Source organism: Epinephelus moara, chromosome 15, assembly GCF_006386435.1.
Source record: "Epinephelus moara isolate mb chromosome 15, YSFRI_EMoa_1.0, whole genome shotgun sequence".
Classification (NCBI taxonomy): domain Eukaryota; kingdom Metazoa; phylum Chordata; class Actinopteri; order Perciformes; family Serranidae; genus Epinephelus; species Epinephelus moara.
Genome location: NC_065520.1, coordinates 3,313,372 through 3,322,970, shown reverse-complemented (window position 1 = coordinate 3,322,970; position 9,599 = coordinate 3,313,372). Strand labels below are relative to the sequence as shown.

At 40.5% G+C, this 9,599-nt stretch overlaps 1 long non-coding RNA gene across 2 annotated transcripts; it reads left to right on the top strand.

Annotated features, from left to right (window-relative positions):
• The first annotated feature begins 589 nt into the window (after nt 1-589).
• Nucleotides 590-4,120, top strand: LOC126401643 (uncharacterized). 2 transcript variants are annotated; one of them, XR_007571108.1, is made up of 3 exons: nt 590-661; nt 1,178-1,470; nt 2,184-4,120. It is a non-coding gene; the product is annotated as an uncharacterized LOC126401643 (long non-coding RNA). The 2 variants fall into 2 exon arrangements; XR_007571107.1 differs by having other exon boundaries at nt 1,713-4,120.
• The last annotated feature ends 5,479 nt before the right edge of the window (nt 4,121-9,599 follow it).

The following is a 9,599-nucleotide window of genomic DNA, read 5'->3' as shown; positions in this document are numbered from 1 at the left end:
TTATTGATCGTTTGAACGTCGCGTGGTGGTCATTTTCGATTAAAGGCCAACGTCTCAGCGACGTCTTGGCAATGAGCAAACGCTCTCCCTGCTACGTCTTAACGATGTAAACTTGATACATCGGGCCGATGTCGGCCAGATGTATGTGTGCTGTCTGACATCAGATTAGACTGCACGGTGATAAAGTGACATCAAAAATGTGATATATATATATATAGATATAGATATATAGATAGATAGCTAAACTCAACAAGGTAAACAACAAGGCGATTCCCATTTACACAGTGGTCAAGAGTGCTGGACCGGAGGTGTAGCACAAAAAAACGGAAGCTGGCTGCGTTCTGTTTTGCCTCTGTGTTTCCGTGAAAAATAAGGTGGTATCCAAAACTGGTTGCAAGAACTGTCCTGACAGTAATACATGAGACAGATAATCTGTGAAAAAATCCATCTAGTGCTCCTAATGCCATTTGCAAGAATCCACCGCGCCTGACGAGAGAGGTCTGTCTGCGACCGACACTCAACAAGGCCCTTTTTACAATGACGTCAGTTAACTTCCGTTTTGGAGCGACGCAGGATAACCCGACTTCCTGTTGGACCCATTTGAATGGAGAATGCGGGAACATCAGACAGCGCTTAACAATAATAAATGTAATTTTTGAAGGTAAGATTGAGACTATAATATTTAATGTTACGTTTTTACCATGGTGTTTTTCCTTGGTACCGTTACGATCATTATCGTTCTGTAACTGCCCTAGATACGAGGGAAAACCGTGCTAACCTACAGGGTAACAAGCAGCAACTTCAGCTATACACCGTAGCTGCCAGCCAGTGGTGTAGTGGAGAGTATACGTGGGTAGGGATTATACCACCTCTTATTCTGTCAGTTTACAGTGTAGGCTGCCCACCTATCAGACAAAAAAGCCACTGAAATAATAAGTGTAACGTTATTTCCACTTTCTCCATACTGACATTTCCACCTACCTAGACACCACTAAACCACTGTCAGTGCTAAAGTTTATTTACATTTCATGTTAAACATGTAGTCTATGTATTAATGTATATTCACTCACCTCTTTCAATAATATTGTTTCGAATAGCTTCACAGATACTTAATAAGACTAAATTGATGTAATTCATAATTTTTGCTCTTGTTCTCCTGTCTATCTCTCAAAAGCAGCATATCAGTCAAGCATGGCACAGTCATTGAGACACTCCCTTGCTGTTCAAATAATAAAAGAAAATTCCCCTATTTGAGTTTTCACGACTTTCCAGCTGATGCTGAGGTACGCGCCCGTTGGGTGAGGGCAATCAGACGGGATGAAGGGCCCAACTTCAAAATCCTACGTGGGAGCACTTTCGTCTGCAGTCAGCACTTTTCGCCAGAGGATAAGACCATCTGTGCCAGTGGACGAACTAGGATTAGGAAAGGGGCAGTGCCCTCCAGATTCGTGTGGAATGACTGGGGCAAAGGTAAGAGGACCATGTTAAAATGGTAATAACTTAATAAATAATAAAAATCACCAACTTGGATTTGACACTAACTTTCAAAAGTGGTTGCTGTTTAAAGCATGGCAACCACATTGCCAGTTTGAAATGACATCATTGTAATAACGCAACACTGTATATGTTGCCAAAGCAAACTTTAAAGATGAATGTGTGTGTAAAAAAAGAAAAATAGGCAAAGATGACAATCAACATATTTGTTACTTTAGGAGGAGGCTCACAAGCTCGAGAGTCAGTTTACCAGCGAGCAAGAAAATGCCTTAGTGTTGCAGATGACTCTGAGGAGATGCCTGTCCCAGGAAGCAGCACAGAGGAGGCATCCCCTGCTGCAGCGCTAAATGATCATGACTACACCTGCCATCCTTCTCCTATTCTGTCTTACAGAAAACAGAGATATGTGGTTGTAAATTATATAGTGATTATCTTCAGGATATCTATCTATCTATCTATCTATCTATCTATCTATCTATATGTATATATATATATATATATATGTATATATGTATATGGCATTAGAGACATTACCCTGTAACCCTAAATATTGTGTTCATTTCTTCACCTTATAAAAGTTAAGAATTGCTGTTAAGTTTACTAATAACATTCAGTTATGAGAACAAAGCGAAAATGTATAGACGAATAAGTGATACCTATCAAGATGTATGCTCTTTATTCCTCTAAAGGTAAAATGGACAGTGCCGTTCGGAGGATTCAAGAGTTGGAGGTGCAAGTTTTGACACTAGAACATGAAATCCAGCAGCTGACAGTTAAGAATCAGCAGCCACTGATTTTCAAGTTTTGTGTCACCAAAGAGGACTTCCGTTACTACACAAGATTCAGCTCAAAGGAGGTCTTCACTGTGTTCTGGGAGTCTGTTTACCCCTCTGCTTCAAGGCTTGTCTATTGGTCAAAAGCACAGCGAGCAGATGTAGTGATACCTAGCCCACAGCGAAAGCTTGCACTGATTGATGAACTGTTCATGTTTCTCTGTCGCGTTGCAGCTGGGCTTCAGGAGAAGGAGAAGTACAGTTTGTCGCATCATTTTACCAGGTTCTGGGCTCGCTACCATCATGGATGACAAGAGAGCAAGTACAGGCCACAATGCCCGACAAGTTCAGGCTCTGCTGTCCTCAGCTTAGAGTGATTATAGACTGCACAGAGATCCACTGTGAAACAGCATCCTCCCTCTCATTACAGTCAGAAACCTTTTCAAGCTACAAAAATCACACCACCTTTAAAGGTCTGATTGGCATTGCTCCATGTGGTGTTATCACGTTTGTGTCCAAACTGTACACAGGCTCCATTTCAGACATAGAGATAACAAAGAAATCACAGATTCTACAATTACTTCAGCCAGGGGATGGGGTAATGGCTGATAAGGGTTTCCTGATCGAGAGGATGCTGTCAGAGGTGGGGGTAACACTTATAAAGAAGTCCACCCAGCTCAGCAAGGAAGACACCCAGAAGACCCAGGCTATTGCCCGTCTGAGGATTTTAGTGGAGAGGGCCATACGCAGGGTGCAGGAATACCACATTTGGGATGGGCTTGTTCCTCTCTCTTTGGTTGGATCAGTCAATCAGCTGTGGGTCATCTGTTGCCCAATGTTAAACTATCAAGGACCTCTTGATATCATGGGGGACAAACCAGTCTGAGGCCTCCTATTCAGGTCACATATACAGTATCTAATACATATGTCTAGCTAAATGAACAATTCAGTTTAAAATAATACTGAGATAAGTAGTCTCAAAATACACCACTGTTTTGGACAGCAAGAGAAATGTCTTTTTTTGCTTAATTTCACCACTTATCCTCAAAATTTTACAACTTTTTTCTACAAATGTTCTGACTTTTTCTAGAAATTTTATGACACTCTTTCTATGAATTTTGTGTTTTTTCTAGAAATTGTGACTTTTTTCAATAAAAAATTGTTCACAAAAAAAAAAATTTGACTTTTTTCTAGAAATTTCTCTAAAATGTTTTAAAAATTTGCACCAGTTCTCAAAAGATTTGGTCATTTTTCCCCACATGAAACTACTTTATTAGTGTATATTTGTTGTCTATTAATCATCTTTGCATTGACTATTTAACATAAAAGTAGTTATTGTAACAAGTCAATTTTGCATCTCACACGTATGTAACTCTTAACTGGCACTCAGGTCTGTGACTTATTTAAAATCCATTGTAAAGTGGCACGAGACATCCAAAAGGTTGTTGACCCCTGATGTACAGTAAATGTAACGTTCACTGATTATATTGAAAATGAAATGCTATATTACTTCAGTGTTTCAAATGTTATTTTTCAATATTATTACGCTTTGAAAAATTCTTTGTGATACTGCTCAGCAAAGCATCAGTTGATAAGTACTGCACCAGTTCTTGTGAAATCTGTAAGACTATACTTGAGTACTGAATGTAAAGAAATGTGCTCTTGGATCTTATCTGCAGTTTGAACAATGTGCAGTTACCTCTTATGGCCTTAAGGTGGCATATTTAATGTATTTTGCCTGAGATTCCATGTTAACATAAGGAAGGCCATTTTTTAAATGAATGTCATTATTTTAATGTCTATACCAACAAAAAGTACATAGTGCTGCTGATTTTATATATTTCTGAAAATAAAACCTGGTGAAATTATTTCAATGTGTGTATAAGTACTTCTTAAACATTTTGAGCACATTTTAACATGATATGAAATTTTCATATCCTTACATCTCTAAGGATGACCAAAATAAAGTATATAAAATCAAAGAATGCATAATTCATTCAATGGGTTGTTTAATTTTGAGCTATTTGAAAGTAACTGCATGACAAATGTTACCAGGGTATAAAGCATTAATTCAACGTCCCTGTCGTGATCATCCAAAAGTTATGCCCAATCAACCAAATGTTATCAAAAAACATTTTCATTAACCCACATTAGTGTGTCCTTCTCCTGGGAACACGAGACTACTGGTACAGGTGACAACTGTTACAGAAATTAGATTTTTTGGGATAGACAAACGAACAAATCCCCAGTACATCTCAGTGCACCATTTATCAATATCTTTTAAATCAGTATTCACTAATATTTTTAAAAAATGTTCACACAACAGTCCACAAACATTGCTACAAAATAATTTAATTAGTGCCATGGTAATAAGCAGATAAGGAACGATGACAAAAAAGCCCTGTGAGGCAAATTGTGATTTGTGATATTGGGCTTTATAAATAAAATTGATTGATTGATTGAAACAATAAAAAGACTGTACATACATGCAGATATGAGATGCATTTCAAGCTGTGCAGGCATCCTGAGGCATAACTTTTTTATTTTCAATACATAGCATTCCTATTGTAAATATTTTCTTGTAAAGTGGACTGTAGAAATTGTAAACTGCAATGAGAATTGTAGGTTCAAATCCATAACTATTTGCATCTTTCCTAAATCTAACAAGTGTCTACCTTGCTCACTTATACTCAATTTCAATCAATTTTATTTATAAAGCCCAATATCACAAATCACAATTTGCCTCACAGGGCTTTACAGCATATGACATCCCTCTGTCCTTAGGACCCTCACAGCAGATAAGGACAAACTCCCCAAAAAAAACCCTTTAACGGGGTGAAAAAACGGTAGAAACCTCAGGAGGAGCAACTGAAGAGGGATCCCTCTTCCAGGACAGACAGACGTGCAATAGATGTCGTACCCAACACATCAGTAGCTGCAGTAGCAGCAGTAGCTCAGTCCATAGGGACTTGGATTGGAAACCGGAGGGTCGCCTGTTCAAGTCCCTGTCCGGACCAAAATATGGAGTGTGGACTGGTAGCTGGAGAGGTGCCAGTTCACCTCCTGGGCACTGCTGAGGTGCCCCTGAGCAAGGCACCGAACCCCCCAACCGCTCAGAGCGCCTGTCATGGGCAGCCCACTCTGACATCTCTCCACTTAGTGCACGTATAGGTCCAGTTTGTGCATGTGTGTGTTCGGACCTGTGTGTAATTGACAAACAGAGTGAAAAAACTGAATTTCCCCTTGGGGATTAATAAAGTATATACGTATATAAAAAAATTTAAAAAACCATGATAAATTAACAGTAATCCGTATGCACTGTACCTTCAAGTCAAGTTTTAAGGTTTACAACTTAAGAAGATATCCATGTAGATGTTAAAGTAGAAATCATCAAGCTTCTGGCGCATTGAGTGGATAATCTCCTCATCCCTAAAGATTCTCTCAACTGTGAAATTATTGTGCGTATCTGTGATGAAATCACACCACTGAAGTCCACTTATGGCTAGTTGTCCTTGAACCTGATAATAGTACTTGTGACTCTTCCGTACGCAGGCCTGGCCTTTAACTGTGGTCAGGTGTTTAACTTGTGCAACATTTTCTACATCGCAACTCTTGACCTCTGCCAGTCCAAATGGTGGTCTTCCTCTTGGGTTGTAGACTTTAGCATCGAGGCTAGCCCCAAGGTGAGGTGCATCTGTGTGGATGATGATTCCACACTGTGTCACTGAAACTTAACAAAAATCTGCATACTGCTGCAGTATCTCAGGTTCCAGGTCCAACCCTCTTTTCATGGCAGCTGTCTGGGGAGTTCCCCTCAGGATACGAGATGCCAAGGCTTTGGCAGAAGACACCCCACGAACGTGGCATATTTCATGTAATCTACTGTCTGTAATTCGGGGTTTGCGTACCTGGGTCCATAGCTAGCATTCTGATGGCTGCCGGGTTTCAGCTTCAATAGCAGCTGAGATCTCCCGTGTTACCTTAAAAAAAATTAAAAAATAAGTCATGCACATTAGGTTAGGTGTGAATGTGATCAGGGCACACTTGAAAAAGATAACACTCTTAACATCACTGCCAATAAAATAAGATAACTAATAAATACATAAATAAGAAATAAAAACCTTCAGGCTCTCCAGGTGGCATTTTTGTTTGTAGTTGGGCTCAAAATGTACTGGACATTTAAAACTGTATCCATCCACAGGTAACTGAGGAAAAGCAGGGGCATTAGGGTGTCTAATGATGTCTTTAGTTTTTCCAGGAGGGCACTGGCAGGACAGCACAGACCCAAATGGTACAGGGCCAAATTTAGAGTCCACCAAATTTAGGTTCTCCAACCCGTGCAGCATTTTGCAAATCCCCGGTTGTGGACGAATGTCTTTGGGCTTACATACAGCCATATCATTAGTTGCCTCTGGTGCAATTCCCTATAATATACTAATAATAATCAAATAATTGACAACAGGCAATGCAAACTGCAAGTCCAACATCAAGAGTAGCAAATATAAATACCTGACCTGTGTCCTTGGCCGGTGCCAGGTCTGCAGCATGCTGGTACAGGACACTGGCAACGGCACAGTCTTGAAGCCAATGGTGCTGTAATGTGCTGTCTGAAATAGCAGGGCCACTATGTGATTGCATAGAGCTTTACCTGCAGCACAGGAACATGCCATACACTCCACTGCCACGAGCTCCTCTTCGGATAGTGTAACCTGGTAACAGAGACATTGCAGTGAGTGTTGTTGCTGCACATTATTTTTTATGCTACATTAGTGGTGCATGGATATCAGGTGGATGATGTGTCATGTGGATTTGGATTACTCCTAAATGATCAAAATAGTAACATAAAAGAATATGAACATAAGGACTAGTAGGTGAACTTGTTTTGCACTGAGTGCGTTTATATGCACACAATCAGATAACTGGGAATAATCAGATAACTACAATTATCTGATAAAATATATCAGATTATGCTGATTACATGACCACTTGAATAATCTGATAACTTCAGAAAGACAATAATAAACTGCATACTAGTGTGCATCTAAACACGCTCATTGGCACACAGCATCTTTCTCAGTCTTTGTTGTCCTCAAATAACCCATTAGGTCTTTACAGATGTGTGCACAGTTGTTTTATCGAGTGTGGCTCCACAACATCATTGACGTCAGACTGAGAAACACACTGAACCCACAGTGGAACTTCGTGGGATACTGCAAAGTCTGCAACCGCAGCACAACTAAAAGAAAACTTAACCCTATAATCTTGTATATGAAACCTGGAGGTAATGAGGCTCCTCGTTTTTCTTCATAGACCTGTAACAGCGTGCTCTCATTGTGACCCAGTGGTCAACAGCATTTGACACTGTTCCAAAACAATGTTATGAAGAGTGAAGTGACAAAAATCGGTGCCTGGAATTGGGCCTGACGGCTCCCGACCCTGTCCTCCTTGTTTCTTCTAAAATGTCTTCTGTTGTCAATTCAGTATCTTAGGTTCGGCTGGCAGGTACTTAGAAAAAGCACTGGAGATAGGCAGAATCTGGTGCAATCGAGTTTATTGTGTTCACAGGCAACAACACAGACAAACTCACGAGTCAGCCTCCGGAGGACGACTGAAAACCTGCTTTCGGCGCTCTGGCTTATATGCTGGTGGAGGTCGGAGAGATCTCCATCCATTCCTGTAGTCCTTCCCATTTCGATCCGTTTTTACTGGTAGCAGACTTTGCCTTTTTTCCGGCTCAAACTGGAATCTGCCACCAGTATTTCCGGAATCGCTCTCACTCTATTTTTTAAAAACATGTGATCTCTGGGGACTTACATGCTACAGTCCCTCGTGCTCCCGTGTAATATGAACCATTACATGCACATCAAGTAATACAATCATTTGAGTGTGTGTGTGTGTGACCTTTCTCGTGTAATATAAACTCTTAAGTGCATTAGGCAGTACAATCAAGTGAGTGTGCTATCTTCTTTCGCACAGCACGTGGTAACTTGTATGAGTGTCACTGTAAGTTCACAACATCATGTGAGTGTAGGTTAGTGCATTATATCATTACACAGAGCGTGATAGGTTATATATGTCAATAAGATTTCACAACTGAGATGTCACTAAGAGTTCACACCGTTATATTGCATATTACGCATAAATGCAGTACTAGTTTTTGTAGAAGTCTACACACTAACATGGTTATATAGCTATTTGTATCTTACCCAACTTATATGGTCTAACACCTGATGAGGGTTTTGACTTTTACACTACAAGAGACGGCACGACATTAGCCATGTAAAACAATACTGAACTATCTTCAAGGCAAGACTCGGTGGCTAACAGCTGTGAAACAGAACAGTAGATGCAGCAATAGTTTGAGACTTATAAAGTTACTAGCAACTTGATCGAGAAAGGGGCCTTATAGACACATTTTAGTTACCATTATGCTAGCACCTCCACTAACGTAAGAAGACAAAAACACTTACCTTCATAATTGAACAGGTATTGCTCTACGAGAAACTTGTACCCTTTGTCAAGTTTGGAGCCTGGAGTGACCAACAAGTTTTGTGCCAGTCTGTGCACGTCGCCCAAACGGAGTTTGGGTAGTTGGACGAGGGACTCCGTAAACTCCGGGCCTGTCCCATTATATGCGATTGATCACACTTACGCACTTGGACACTTGACGTGCGCGTCCATGTGCTTTGTGCGCAAGTGTATCCCATTTCTACGACGACCAAAAGTGCAGTGCGCTTGATTTGTACTTTACCCACACTTATGGTAAGACCGCACCTGAGCAGTATTTGGCCAAGTATAAATCCCACAATGCATCACCGGCTGGTGGAGTTCCACCAATAAACTTAAGAAGGAGAAGCTGGTGAAGTCTGCCCACTATAGTTCAGTGAGTCTGCCATCATCGGGATCTCGACTGTGATGCCGCCGAAGAAATTTCAATGTAAGAAGAATGTTTTATAAATTCAACTTTATATCATAGTCCCGTTCATACACTCTTAGAACAGAACACATTTTGTGTGGATTTCAACACAAGTTGTGTACAAAATGCACAGAAAGCTTAACACATTTAATGTGCTGGACAGTTTAGTGTGTTAGGGTTAGGGTTAGGCCTCTCCCCGACATAGATAATTGCTGGAAGTAGGATAAATGTTTTGCTGCATGTGTCATGTGGATGGCAGCGGGCAGAGAGAGATGGACCAACACAACGGCAATCTGTCCGGAAAATCTTAAAAACGCCTCTGATCAGTTCCAACAAGAATTTCAGGTACCTCCAGTAGTACATTTGACACCAGACCTCATATTCCCATTTTGCGTAGCACGAGGAAACAAGATAGA